General features: G+C 34.7%; 1 protein-coding gene across 1 annotated transcript in view; it reads right to left on the reverse strand.

Moving 5' to 3' along the window:
* The window catches only part of LOC103737816 (putative P2Y purinoceptor 10), a 28,704-nt gene extending 18,856 nt beyond the window's left edge, over window positions 1-9,848 (reverse strand). Inside the window, 1 exon segment of the mRNA XM_029565673.1 lies at window positions 9,827-9,848. The gene's annotated coding sequence lies outside the window, so the exon portion shown is untranslated.
* Window positions 9,849-16,167: the final 6,319 nt, after the last annotated feature.

Genomic DNA, 16,167 nt, shown 5'->3' on the forward strand with positions numbered 1-16,167 from the left:
GATAGATAGATAGATAGATAGATAGATAGATAGATAGATAGATAGATAGATGATAGATAGAGAGTAAACAAGTGTTATAAAAATGTAGCTAGGGGCCAGGCATGGTGGCCCAGGCCTTAATCCCAGCACTTGGGAGGCAGAGGGGGGTGGCTCACCATGAATCTAAGGTCAGCCTCATCTACATAATGAGTTCCATGCCATCCAGAGCTACATATTGAGACCCAAGCTCAAAACATTAGTGTATATAGTATGCCATTATCTGATAATAATCATCATGAATATGAATGTATACTTCTTTTAAAAAGAAAAACTTTAACATATCGACAGAAATATAAACATATCTTTAAAGGCACTGACCTCTTCTTCCTGGCATCCTCCTTTAAGAATTTTAAAGCTTCCTAGTAAGTGGCCACAATTGTGTAAGCCAGGTTCTTACAATAATACAATAACACCTCTCTCTCTCTCTCTCTCTCTCTCTCTCTCTCTCTCTCTCTCTCCCCACATTCACACACACTCTCTCTCTCTCTCTCCCCACATTCACACACTCACTACTCACACACTGTGTATGTGTCTGTGCATAATGCTACGACATTACTATAGTATATTTTATGGTCTTGGGTTACACGGTTGCTTCTTTTATACCATTCTCAATTCAGTGATAAGCAGCAAAAGATTAGACAACAGATGAACTAGACTTAACAATATAAAAAATTTAAAGTTTGTATTTCAAAGGACACATCACGAAAATGAGAAGAGAGCTGTCAAAATGATTGCCACCAAGCCTGACCACCTGAGCTCAGTCCTGAAACCCACATGGCAGAAGGTGGAAACTGACTGCCACTAGTTCTCTTTTGATTTCTGCAAGGGTGCCATGCTTCCATGCCCCTACACACACACACACACACACACACACACACACACAAATAAATGGATAAATAAATGAATAAATATATGTAAAAATAGTTAAAGTGAAAGCACATCAACATAATGGGTGAAAATAATTGCAAATAATGTTTCATAAGAGTCATGTTAAAAATGTTTTTCAAAACTCTGGCAATTTAACAAATAAAAAGCAACAAAAAAGGCTGGAGAGATGACTCAGTGGTTAAGAGCAACAGGTACTGTTGTAGAGTACCCAGTTCAGTGCCCAGCACCCACAGGGTTGCTAACAACCCTCTGTAACTACAGTTTCAGGGAATTCTATGCCCTCTACTGACCTGCATGGGCATTGCATGACATGAGTGCAAACATGCAGGCATTACACTCATACACATAAAATAAAAATAGTAAATAAATAAATATTTTTAAAAGCAGCATGTATGGCAGAGTGCATAGGATTCGGTGGTTGGATATGGGGAGGCCTGGATGGGGGACAGGGTCTGGATTTAAGTGGGAAATGTATGAAATTTTAAAAGCTAATAAAAAATATGTACATAAAAATACTAAAATGAATACAGAATTTGACTACACATCACAAATTCTGTGAATGGACAAAGAATCATGTGAAATATGACCTTCTCCATTAAGAAATGCAAACCAAGTTTCTGTTGGAAAAGAGAAGTTGGTCTTGAAATATTGGTTCACCTGTCGATAAGATCCCCTGCCAGCTTTAATACCTGAAGCCACCTCACAGTACCTCCCCAACCCTTTTTCTAACACCTCCCCCACCAATATCCTTCTAACATTCGCCCCTCTGAAGAGGTAACCCTAAAATCTTTTAAGGATTAGATAAAATCTTTACAGAATTGTAGATAAGACTACAAGTCCAAGATTTAGCTGGCTATTACCTTTCAGAGTGATTGTACAATGAATTAATACATGTAAATAATTCAGTGTAGAGCTTGCTCCATAATATATGTTCAAATATATGCTTTGACTAAGAAAAAATATGTTTTAAAAAGATATAAAAAAAGAAAACTACATGTCACCTCTGCTCATAAATGCTTTCTTTTCATAAGTAAACACTATAAGTCTAGCTATGTATTTAGTACAGGGAAAAGAAAATTGCCGTATTGGTTTCTATATAACGTGTTCCTTTTAAGTTGTATGGAAGAGGGCTCTGATGTGGAGGTGACTCAGGGATTTTTAGAAAAATACATGTCACTTGTGTTTGTAACTGCTTCCTTTCCTTTACCAAACACTATAAGCCTATCTATGTATTTAGTATAATGAAAATGAAAGGGCTGCAATGGTTTCTACACAACACATTCCTTATAACTTGTATGTAAGTGTGCTGTGATGTGGAAGTTATTTTGGGTGTTTAAGAAAAATACATGTCACCTCTGTTTGCAGCTGCTTGGTTTCCCTTTGCAAGCACTGTAAGTCTAAGTATGTAGAACAGCAAAAACGTAATGGCAGTAACGGTTTCTAGATAACAGGTTCCCTATAACTGTATGTAAGAGCCCTGTGATGTGGAAATCACTTAAGGTGTTTAAAAAAAACACAGGTCACCTCTTTTTGTTAAAAAAAATAAAATAAAATAAAAGAAGCCAGAAAAAAAGAGAAAGAAATGCAAACCAAAACTGTGAGCTAACAATTCATTCTCCCTGGGATAATTAAAATTAAAAATAAAACAATAAGAAATATTAGAGAACATGTATATGTATAGCAGTGAGAGTCTTTATTCATTGCTGGCTGGATTGTCAAATGTTGCAGCTGTTTTGTAAAACAGGTTGGAAGTGCCTCAAGCTGTTTGCCATATTACCCATACATTTCGATTCTATGTGTATAACCAAGAGAAATTAAAACCTTAAACATGATAAAATTCATACATTAATATAATAGCAGTAACATTCATAGTCAAAAGCAGAAATAAGCCATAAGTCCATCAATAAAAACTGGATGAATAAAATATGACATGCTAGAATGGGGATATAGTTTGCTGACACATAAAAAATAACTATACAAAATGATCCCATAAAATGTACTCTATGAATGTAAAGTTGAGTTGGTGTTTTAAAACTAAACACTGTGGTCAACTATATTTATGTGTTAAAGAAGAAAAATCACAGGAGCATATCAACTAGTGAAAGAAAGGAATTTGATAAACTACGATATCTAGACATTCTAAAACCTCTCTAAAAATGAGAAATAGATGAAAACTATCTCAAATCCTATACTTAGTATCATACAGAATTATGAAACACATAAAGCGATTTCAAGAAAATCAGTAGCATATAGTGTATTTTATTCAAGAATATTACTAGAAATTGTAGCTATGTAATAAGGAAAAGAAAAAAAGGCAAATAAAAAACCCCAAAAAATAATAAGCTTTCTCTATTTTCAGACAATGGCTTAACATGTATAAAACAAGATGTAATCTACTAAAAATGAGGGAAATAATTGATAATTTTGAATGCTTGGTTATAATACATCTAACAAAACATATACATGAATTATATACTGAAATCTACAAAATGTTGATAAAATAATCAGGCTTACATAGAAACACAATGTGTCCATTGGTTAGGAGATTTAAAATGTGTAAGCTGTCCAACTCCAAGTAGTTAGCCCTAAACACACATACACATATGCAGCACTAAACTCAGTAGGTTAGGTGAATCAATCTCTCTCTCTCTCTCTCTCTCTCTCTCTCTCTCTCTCTCTTCCCTCCCTCAGCATCCACATCCATTGATTAGCATGTATGTGTAGCAATATTATAGAAAAGAGGTCATATCATAAATCTGAGATGGAGTTGGGGTAAGTTGGATTGGGGCTAGGGAGGGTTGGCAATGATACAAATACAATGTACTCATACAAAATTATCAATAATATAAAACTTTATATAGAAAAGTATACATGTAAATATTCCCCAGATTTATATATAGGTTTAGTAGGATTCCCCTCAAAACCCCAGAGCATATGTAGATCAAGAAAGAGCTTATTTTAAAATCCATATGGTGATGCAAAGCTATTAAAATAGTTAAAATAAATATGAAAGACAAAAAACAGAAAAATCATTGTACATGATTTTGTTAATTTTTATATTCTAAAATTTGGACAGGGTTTGAATAAAAATCTCAGATTGGCATTGAACTTGCTCAGTATCACAGGAAACCCTTGAACTCATTTGCCTCAGTCTCACAAGCAAGTCTGATTACAATGGCCCTCTACACTCAGCTACAACTTCCAATATGCTTACAGTAATCAAGAGAGTATGGTATGGTTGGAAGATTTAAAAGATGTATTAAACACATTAAATAGAAAATAATAGTTCTAAACATAAATGCACACCTATTTTTTAAAGTGAAAAAATGCAGCCTTTCAACAAATCATGTTTTCACTGCTATATATTTTTATATTAACAAAAAATACACTAATATTAACCTTGACTTCACAAACTATGTTAAACTTAAAATGGAGCATACCGAAATATAAAATATAATGCTATAAAACATAGAGGAAAGTCTTCAAAATCTAAGTCTTAGTGAACTTAATACAAAATGATGATCCATGAAGAAAAACAAATTAATAAATTGGACTTCATTATAATGAAAGACTCTGCTCTATGAAAGAGCAGGCTAACACTAAGTGAACTCTCTCTCCCTCTCTCTCTCTCTCTCTCCCTCTCTCTCTCTCTCTCTCTGTGTGTGTGTGTGTGTGTGTGTGTGTGTGTGTGGTCTGTGAACAATAATAATTAAAGAAGAGGTTATAAAACTGAAAGAGAGTGGGGGAAACAGAAGCTGAAGGGTAGAAGGTGAAAATGACATACAGTGCTGATGCATGAAATTCTCCAAAAATAACAATAGGAAAAAAAGATGGTGAAAGGGCAAGGCACAGATTTGAAGAAAAGGCTTGCAAACTACAACTCCATTAAAATTGTATTTAATATATATAATACAGAAAACTCTTAACACTGAACATGAAGAAAACAAATGTAACTAGAAAACAGCCAAAGAACATGAACAAATATTTCACTAAAATTCAACTGTGAAAATTGCACACACACAAACACACACACACACACACACACACACACACACACACATGCTCACATGCGCTCAACATTAGTACCTTTAGAGAAATTCTATTTAAAATCATAATGAGTTATCATTTCATACATACTAGACTAAAATAAAATATTGACAACAGCAAATGCTGATGAGGAGGCAGAACAATTTCATACATTACTTTTCTTAGGAAAGGGATAACTGCTTTGGAACGATATTTGAGACCTTTTGAAAGGAAAAACTAAAAGTGCACTTACTATAAAGTTTAGAAATTCTACTTCTAAGTAGATACCACAGAAAAATAAAACCATATCCTTAAGAAATATGTACATAAATGCTCTCTGCAGTTTTATCTGTAATACCCATAAAAGAAAAGAAACAACTAAATATTTTTAGTGGATGAATAAATAAATAATCTTTGGCATATCCCCATGCTGATTTTGTGTTTATCAACAGAAGTGAACCAATAGAAATAAGGAAGAGCATACATTTTAAAAGACACAAGACATGTGCATAAGACCAATCTGAAAGGATTATATAGTGTTTAACCGCATTAATATGATATGCTCAAAATTAAAAATTGAGATGAAAAAGTGTTATTTGTAAAGTTATCGAAGTGCTATAGACTAGGACAGGATCTGATGTGAAGGTATAGTACAAAAGAACTTTTCTGATAAGGAAAGAGTTCCAAATATCAATTGTGATGTTGTTTATACAAATGTGATAAAAGTATATGATAAAAGTTTATTGAACTAAACACATACATATGATTATTTGTCAAAACTTGTGAATATAAGTAATGTCTGTGGTCTAATTAATGATATTAGATCAATTTCAACTTTCTGCTTTTAATAACATACTGTAGTTTGGAAAGATCTTATCATTAGGAAAAGCTCAATTTCTTGTGAAACTAAAAACATTTATATGTTAAACAGCTTGTTAAAAGACCACTTGCTCAGATTTATTAAGGCAAAATTGGCTAGCTCAATAAGGAAAATAAAAAGACTTAACTCAGATATTTCATTATAATAAATTCTGAGGAAAAAAAGAACATTATATCTCCCAAACCTTGATTCTGTTTGCTATTGATTTTAATGAGTGTGATCCAAAATTAAGAAGTAGGCTTCTGATTTGGTTCTGTTAGTCTTAAATATCACTCTCTTGTTTTAAAAAATTCAGTTACCAAAACTTCAAAAATATCTCAGGAAAGCCATGCAAGACTTTTGCAACCACTGAACTGAATCTTCTTTGAAAGTCAGTTCTCAAGTGAGACATTCAGGAAGCTTTACTGTTAAGTCCAACCCTGAGCTCTCTGACTTGCCCACACAAATGTTTCAGCATTGCTCCAGTCCAAAGCCAAAACAAAGAAACTATATAGAAAAGGAAACCTTGCACACTTCTGGTGGGAATGTAAATCAATGCAGTCACTTTTGAAAATTAAAAATACTAAAAAATGGAGGAGTTGAAATGAGCAGGGTTAGGAAGGTGGAATAAATAGGTCTAAAGGGTGATGGGGAGGGGAGCAGGAATATGATCAAAACACATGTATCAATTTCTCAAAGAATCAATGAAATATTTTTAAATAGCATAGAATTTCATCAAGAAGCTCAAATAGAAACATATGACCCAGCAATTCCAAGTCTGAGAATATATCCAAATACTTGAAGTCAGTATGTTGAAGACAGATATCCACATTCTTCTTCTACTTTCATGATTATTCAAATAGTCGAGATATTAAAGCAATGTGCCTCAAAATAGGTGAATGGGTTAAAAAATGTGCCATGTATACATAAGGAAATACTGTACAACATTGAAATAAGGAAATTATGTTATAGCAACATGGGTGGAACTGAAGAATGGTATTTCTATGTGAAATAAATAAGATACAAATAACAAATCTTATATAATCTTATTTACATGTGAAATAAAAGTTGGTCTTAAGAAACAATAGAAAAATGGGTACCAGAGGATGAAGGCGGGTGGGGATAGAGACAGGGAAAATATTGATTAAAGGGTGTAATTTTAAACAAGAAAAAAATTGTAGTAATCAAATTCACTACATGTTGATCAGAATAAATAATAACGTATAGTAAAAAATTGCTAAAAAAAAAGTACATTTGGGGGGGCTGGGTGTGGTGGTACAGGCCTTTAATCCCAGCACTCAGGAGGGAGAGGCAGATGGATCTCTGTGAGGTCAAAGCCAATTTGGTCTGCATAGTGAGTTCCAGGCCAGCTGGGGCTACATCATGAATACCCGTCTCAAAAGAATACATTTTTCATATTTTTTGCAAAAAAAGATAAGTTAGTAATCAAAAGATCATACTGTAGCTCATAAATACACAGTATCATTTGCCATTTGAAAATATTTTAAGAGGAAAATAAATTATTGAAAATATACAAAATTTACCAAAGTAAATTAGGCCACATATTTGTAATTTAGTTGGCGCATGCCTTTTATCCTAGCACTCGGGAGGCGGAGGCAGGCGGATCTCTGTAAGTTCAAGGCCAGCCTGGTCTACATAGAGAGTTCCAGGACAGCTGGCTACAGGGAGACCCTGTCTCAAAAAGACCAAAAAAAAAATAGAAAGAAAGAAAGAAATATTACCCTATGATTGGCGTTTTTCACTTTCTGGGATATTCCTAGTTGTAGTCTTTGGTTATTATGTATCTAATATATTATAACTGCACTCCTGGTTAATAAGTAGGCGGGATGTATATGGTCAAAAAAGTCCCCTTTACACTCGGCTGTACTATCTTTTTTTAAATTACCTACTACTTTTCTAAGTACCAACTTTCCTTGTTTCACTAACATACCCTTTTACTATGACTAGAATCATTTGCATTTCTAGATACAGGAATTTTTGAGAGAGAGGGGTAGAGACCATAAGTAACCTCAGGCAACAGATTATTGATAGTGACATTTCTGGTTAGAGGCAGACAGAAACACAGGCAGGAGGAGGAGACATATCCAGTTCAGAGGATTTTTTTTCCCAGCCTCAAAATAATAAGCTTAAGCACTTGCCAATTTGTAAGTCTAACTTTAATGGTATATTATAATTTTATACCACTAGAAACTTCATACAAGTATTATTTTTCCAATCTTGAGCAATAAGTTTGACCAAGTGGAAAAATGTCTCACACTGTAGTGAATAATTTCTTTCTCAGTCTTCTAGGACACACACATTCACAGCTGCAGAAAGCAAGACCTCAACATAGAGTCAGCCAACCGAAGCCTCTCCCTTCCCCTAGGGTTCTACAATTCAGCAAATGTCTGGTCCCTACTAAGCTCCAGCCTTGGGCTAAACTCAAAGGTTAGGAACACATAGATGATTAATTTCCTTCTTCCCTCATCCAAGCTCAGCAGCTGGTTGAATAGCCAATCTTTCTCAGTAAACTCACTGGGTGTGTGGTGGTGAGGAACTGACTGGGGGAAAAACTCCAGAGCTTTTAAGTCTACTGAGGATATCTTTTCTTCAGGATCCCATCAAAACTCAGTTTCTGGGGAGTGTCTGTCCAAGGAGTACTGGTAATTTCAGCTCTACTGGAGGTTCTCAGAGTCAAGCAGCTGCTTAGCCTGTCTGAATTTCATACTATCCCACATCTCAGGCATTTTGGAAGTACTTTGTTGTAGGAAAAATGTCCCACCCATACTTGTGGTCAGAGAGATTAGGCAGAGTTTCTTTCAATATCTGACATTATGATGCCACTTGGCAGCCATGATGTACAGAACTTAGTACCATCCTGTGAGTCATGGTCATGTAGTCTACAGCTGTTAGTTTCATTTTGTTTCTGGAAAAAGAAAAGTAGTGCAATAAAGCATTTATCGTACTATTTCACAGAAAAACTTCATGTAGGAATCTTTTTAAAAGGGTAATTTGGTAATCCCCAACACTTCAATCTGGAGAATTTAAATATATTGATTTGCTCACTTAAAGAGAAGGAAGGTAGTAGTATAGATAAGTTTCACTAATATTTTACTGCGGCTTACACTGTCTTATCTAGGATCATATGTAATTTTACATATTGTGAGTAATCTCACACATTTAAGGATCTAACTCCATGTGTGAAATTAGCATACTTTAGAAAAATAACAACTATTCCATTATTTCAAGTAAGAAGATGGAAAAAATTCCTTCTGAAAAGAACAGCAAAATACTTGGAACTCTTTCCTAAAATGTTTCCCATGTTCTCAAATTAAAAATACATCCAAAAAAATGTTCATTGTAAGTTGAGAATCAGCCCCATTGAGACTTGACAGCTGTGCTAGTTTCTAGGGCTTTGATGAAAATCCTTTCGTGCTATTTGAAGCCATCACATCCCACCGGAAAATGCATGCATGGAAAATGTCCCAATCCAAGAAAACATGTCAAGTCTCATCTTATGAAAAGATTTAGGCACTTAGATACATTTATTTTTTGAATGCTGCTTAATTTGGCTGACACAAACCATAGATTTAAAATTGAAAGTTTATTTTCTTTCCTTGGCTCACACTAACAAAAATGCAGTTAATTAACTAAAATCTTAATTTTAGCAGAGATTTGTTAGGAACAGTGTTTAATAGAAGTCTGGACCCCTGGTTTTTGTCAGTGGTATATTAAATTGTAGAGAAAGGAGTTTTCTATCTAGACAGCCACATTTCCTTTCAGAAAGCATACAGCAGTTTCGGCGAACATTTTAATCACTTAAACTTATAAATAGATATTACCTCACTGAAGTCTCCATTCTTCATAATAATATATGCCCCCCAAAGTAAAATATTAGCAGATTCAGAATTAAGTTTTCAGTGGAAGCAGCAGAAATTCACACTGTCGTTTTCAGTTCACAGAGGTTTTTTAGTTCTATTTTTGAATGTATGAAGAGAAAGCCAAGAATCTTACCCTTTCTACCCAGATATCCTGTAGTGAACTGCAGGCTTGTACAGCTACAAGAGGAAGTAACGTAGTTTATTCAGGAAAACAGGAAAAAAAAACAAAATCGTTTACCTCTAATGGGAGGTAGAAATGTTCGTCAGCATCACTCAGTTGTTTGGGAAAGCATTTGCCTCAGAGGATATTGTGGGCAAAGTAAATTCAAATTTTGGCTTTGATAAATTCAGAATTTCCATGATTTGTACACTTCTTCAATCAGGAACAGAGTGTCTGACTTTAATTTGCCACGTATTACCAAAGTTTTCTCAGTGTGTTCTGAACAGCTAAAGTATAGGCTATTCAAAAGCAGCTTAACTTTTAGAATTTCATTTTGCCTTTAAAAATGAATTGTGATTTTTCTAAAATCCTATTCACCTTTTACAAAAAGCAGTAAGTATCACTTTATACATCAACTCCTCATTCTCTTTCTAGCTTATTTTACTCCTTACCATGACTTCTGCCTGCTTCAGTCTTCTGGCATCTACTTCTTAGGGAGATCCATTTCCAGTACTCTGCTGGCTATGAGATAGTTATTCCACAGTTTGTTAAACTTACAGAAGATAGTATGCTTCCAGATATCATTATATCCCATGAATACAATGAATGATATTTCCATCTAAATACATAAAAGGTCATGTGCCTTTGCTGTAGTGCTTAGAAAGAAAATGTGTCAAGAATGCACTGAGCTTCCTGCAATGCACACGCCCATCTTACTCTATCATCATCTTCCTTTTTTTTTTCTTTTTATGTGTATGCATGCATATGTGTGAGTCACACAAGACTTTAGGTTGGCTATATGAGGTAGATGTTTCCAAGTTAGATTGGAGTGTCTAGGCTACATTGCTATGTTTTGCCATATTGTCTGTTTTAAGAATTAAAGAATGGCATTAATATGAATTTCTTTGAGAATCAGTAAAAACCTTATTGGGTCATCAAAATGCAATGATTTCAGGTCACCAAAACAACTGTGCTTAATAAGAGCTCTCATAAAGGTGACTAAATGTAGGATTTGTAGTCTCCTTTGGGATTAAAGATTGCTTCTTCATATACTTATCTTTGACAATACTAATTCGAACATATCAAGTTCTTAGAACCATATTCGAACTACATTGTTGGAGTAGCCTTAGGCATGGGTGGAGAAAGCAAAATGCCTAAAAAACAAAGTTATTTTTCAGAAAGAAATGATGAGTATGCCAAATCCAAATTTGAAGGATTTCATAACCTTAATATTGTCCCCCACCCTGGCAGGATTAACTTACTGTCATGTACAGACTTTCATCTGAAAACTTTAAGTGAAACAAAAGGGAAGTTTTGAAATTGAAGGTTCCTCCCCCAGAGATGCTGATTTTACTATTAAATTCTGTGGTAATTTGAGTCTCTAAGATATTAAGGGGGTCTCTATAAACTTCTTTTATTCTAGACCTTTCTTTTTGAATATAATAGAGTTTTAAAGCTTCTTATATTATAGAAGAAAAAACAAATGGGTATAATATTATTATGTCATGAGGCCTCAGAAAAAGTTTTACCCAAATGAGGAATATAAGCAAATCTTGGCTTAGATCCATTTCTGTTGTGATAAAATACCCCAACTAAAGCAACTTAAGGGAGAAAGGGTTTATTTTGGCTCAGACTTCAAGGTACAATCCATCATAGTAATCCGAAGAGGTGGCAGGAGATTGAAGCATCTGATCATATCACATCCATAATCAGAAACAGAGAACAATGAATGTGCGCTTCCTCTCACACCTCTCCTTCACCAAACATTACAAATGCACTCAAGTTCTCAGGATATGGACTGAATGAAGCCAGATTTTTGGACAAAGTATTACACAGCTGACCCCTAACATGGTTATTTACAGAGTCCTTATGCCCCTCTGAAACCTCATGAATTAGGCCACCACTGTGCATCTCCCTCTCAGAAGTCTTTTATTTCAAGGTCCCACTGGAATAGGACCACTAAATTCTATCTACAGCATTCAAAGGGCTTTTCTAAGCCCAAATTCCAAACTCTTCCATATGCTAGACACAAACCAGATCCAAAGGCCTATGAACCACATGATTAGGTTTACCAAAGCAATGACCCTCATTTATCTGCCAATTTCCATTTTAGTTTCTTTTCCTATTGTGATAAAACACCATGACAAACACAACTTAAGGCAAAAAAAGACTTATTTTAGTTCACAGTTCAAAGTACTCTTCATCATGGTGAGGAAGTCATAGTTAGACAGACATAGTTAGAAAGCAGACAGGCATGGATATGTGCTTTTTTCAGTTCTCTTTCTTAATTTATACTATCCAGGATTCCAATCGAAGATGGTGCCATCCACAGTGGAATGGTATTCCCACCTCAATTAAGCAATCAATATAATTCTCTGCAAGTATGCTCATTGCTTCTAGGTGCATCCTACATGATTTAGATTTCATCAAGTTGACCATTAACAGTTAACTATCATGGCTGAGTTGTGCAATACAAAAGTGACCATCTTAAATGTACATGGAAGTTGAAATCCATGACCCATGGAAAATGCTGCCTCAGTTGGTGGAAGATGAATAATTTTCTAATCAACAGCAAGCCAATCATGATAATATATTATTTGCATGTATTCATTCTACATAGTAATGGATTTCATAAACATTTTCATACAAGTATATCATGTCCTTTGACCTTATTCTTACCATCAATTTTTCCCCAACCCACTATTCAAATTTCTTCTCCCAGTCTTGCTTCATCCCTCATGTCAAGTATCTGTATATTTTCTTTATATGCATATCTCATTTTGCCTATATAAAATCTATGATCAGGGCCTGGAGAGATGGCTCAGCTGTTAAGAACACTTGCTGTTCTTGCAGAAGACCTGGGTTTGAATACCAGCACCCACATGGCAGCTAACAACTGTCCATAACTCCAGTCCCAGTGGATCCGACGGCCACTTCTGTCTTCCGCGGGCATTGCACAACACAAGTACTCTTACCTACAGGCAGGCAATACACACATACACATAAAATAAAAATAATAAATAAATTTTTTAAAAAAATCTAAGATCCAAAAAAGAAATTAGTAAAATAATTCCATTCACAAGAATCTAAAAACAAATAAAATGTTTTGGAATAAACCTAACTACAGTAGTCCTAAACCTCTATAATGAAAAATTTTAAAACAATGAAGAAAGAAACTGAAGGTGATACTGGAAGGTAGAAATAAAGTCTGTGTTCATGGATTGGTAGAACTAACTTTGTGAAAGTGGCTATATTTAAAAAAGCAGTCCACAGATTCAACACAATCTCCACCAAAATGCCAATGACATTCTTCACAGAAATAGAATAAATTATTCTAAAATTCATACAAAATCACACAGAAAACAAATCTCTGAATATTATAAGTGATCCTTAGCTAAAAGAATAATAGTGAAGGTATTACACCTGATTTCAACATATACTACAAAGCCATAGTAACACGAAGAGCATGGCACTGGCACAAAAACAAGCATGTAGACCAATGCCTGGGAAAGAGGACCCAGCAATAAACTGACACAATTAAAATCACTAGATTTTTGACGAAGATAACTCCAGTTCCAAGAGATCCTCTTCTGACTTCTGTGGGCACTGTATGCACATGGTATACATACATGCATGCAGACAAATATTCATATACATAAAATTAAAATTTTAATTTAACATGATGTTAGAAAGGAATAAATAACCAGATTTTTATGTTTAACAGATATTGGAGGCTAAAAATTAAGAAAGAAGTATCAACAGGCACTATATTTTAGGCTGAATGAAGTTTTCGTTAAAGGAAATAGGACATCACTTATTAATTAACAAGTATTTATTGAATAAATACCTATAAGTACTCTGTTCAGGGGTCCAATAATGACAAAAATCATAACCTCTGTTTTTCAGGATGTTTTAACACATTTTTGTTTCTGTTCCTATCTAAAGAAACACCGTTAGTAAGAAAGTTCTGAAAGAATAAAAAGGAAATAATTTCAAAGATAATTTAGTCAATAACCCAATGCTACTTTGTTTAGAGCAATGCATCAAGTATAGATAGATAATTCATTCTGCAAAGTACTTGCCTTGCAAACACAAAGACTCAAATTTGGTCCTCAGCACTCAAGTAAAAAGCCTTCTGTAGTGGCAAGCATTTATAATCCCAGTGCTAGGGAGGCAGAGACAAGAAGATTCCTTTAGCTCCCTGACCAGTCAGCCTATCCGAATAAGCAAGTTGCAGGTTAATGAGAGACTCTGTCTGAAGAAGGCAATGTGGATTGAGAAACCTTCTGATGTCGACCTCTGGCATCTACATGCACACAAACACACACACACACACACACACAGAGACAGAGAGAGAGAGAGAGACAGAGAGAGACAGAGAGAGACAGAGAGAGACAGAGAGACATAGAGAGAGGAGACAGAGAGACACAGAGAGAGAGTCTTCACAGACACACACACATGTATATACACAAAAATGCACTACACACATATAACTTAATATGTCATTTTTCTTCTGATTGGTATGAATGATACTCTACGCTTTTATGTGAGCCTACTCTACTCTTCTGTTCATAAATTTCTCTGAATGAGAAACTATTTGGAATTAACTGAGGAAGCCTTCAATCATCATTTAAATAACATGAATTCCTTCTTGATATCACTATGCAAATAAATCTGCAATATTGCATTACCTTCATGGAAGTAGTTGACCAGTAACATTGGCCTAAATTTTTTGATCTTTTAACTGCACCAGAAAAATTGAATCTGCTTCAGTCCCTGTTACATATTTCTCTGCAACTGAATTGTGAGAGTCCTGTTTTCACGTTCCTAACAGAATGTGACGTGCAGTTTATTTTCAAATTTAAACAAATAGTTCAGAGATAAGTTTTCATCTTTAAATAGCTTTAAATTTATTTTTAAAACTAAGCTGTGCTTTGTACGGAATGCTAAAGTTTTCATATACGTGTGCAAAACATTAATTTAGGATTTTAGGAATTAAATTAAAATGAAGATTTATTTAATATTGCCTGGGTTGTAAGGACTATTAAAAGCTGTAATTTTTCTTTGTTACTTTGACAACTAACTAAAAGGAATTTGTTTCTTTACTAACACTTTTAATTTTCTACTTAATTCCAAAAACACTTACTTAATACCTACTATATGTTACAGACTTTTAGGTGGCAGATGAATGCAAAGACTAAAACAAAAATTTTTGAAGAAACACACTCTAGTTCAAACATAAGAATTATGTTTTAATTTGGTTTCTTGCTGTTTCATTTTTTTCAAACTCCATACAAATATGTTTATCATATTTAGATCCCCTCCTATCTCTTGTCCTTGGTTTCATGTTGTCTCTTTCTCTCTCTCTCTCTCTCTCTCTCTCTCTCTCTCTCTCTCTCTTAATTAAAGTTATCTCTCTCCATATGTATTTATTTATTTATTTATTTATTTAATTTATTAAGGCCTATCAAGTCAAATAATGCAGGCTGTTTTCACAGCCCTTGACTACCTCCCAGAACTTGGAGGTAAGACCCTATTGCTGAAGACAAGACATACATCAGACACAGGACTTGGAGTAATGGAACAGGAACTGACCCAGAAGCCTTCTCTCTGAAGATTAGCTCTCATAGTTCTAGAAGATACTATGCAAGCTGCCAAGGGACAAAATCTTTTAGTGGTAAAACCCCAGCTTTAAAGCCTAATAACCACAACAATGATCAGCACAGCAAACTATAGCAGTGCAGTAGTGGCACTTTTATCTTGGGGGTAATCAATAACTATCTAATTGGACTTAAAGACCTCTCAATGGGAGGGAACTCATGAGTGGTACTGTAAACATAGTCAAATACACATGACTGGAAAGGACATAGAATCTAGATAAAACCCTATCTCCATCATATCCCTAGACAAATGTAATTTCTTACTCGATGCTAAATATGGATCCTTATACTTACAGACAAGTATACCATTCACCACTCATCAAAGAAGCCTCTTTTTGCAACAGATGGAGGCTACTATAGAGTTCCAGAACTGGTCACACACAGAGAATATTTGAATAAGAGATGCCCAGTCCTAAGTGACACATTAGTGGAACCTCTACACCTAAGTCTCATGCATCATAGCAGTACAGGAGGTATAGAGCATATCAACGCATCCCTCAACTATCACCAGTGAAGCTTCCTCATGCAACAGAGTGAGATGAACACAGAAGACCACAACTACTGGCCAGGGTGTAGAGAATGAACGAATGCAAAAATGCTTCCTCTGGACAGAACTCTTATATTAAACCTCAACCACCCATGGCTCAGGAACCA

The sequence above is a fragment of the Nannospalax galili genome, unplaced genomic scaffold, assembly GCF_000622305.1.
Source record: "Nannospalax galili isolate Female #2095 unplaced genomic scaffold, S.galili_v1.0 scaffold238, whole genome shotgun sequence".
Classification (NCBI taxonomy): Eukaryota; Metazoa; Chordata; class Mammalia; order Rodentia; family Spalacidae; genus Nannospalax; species Nannospalax galili.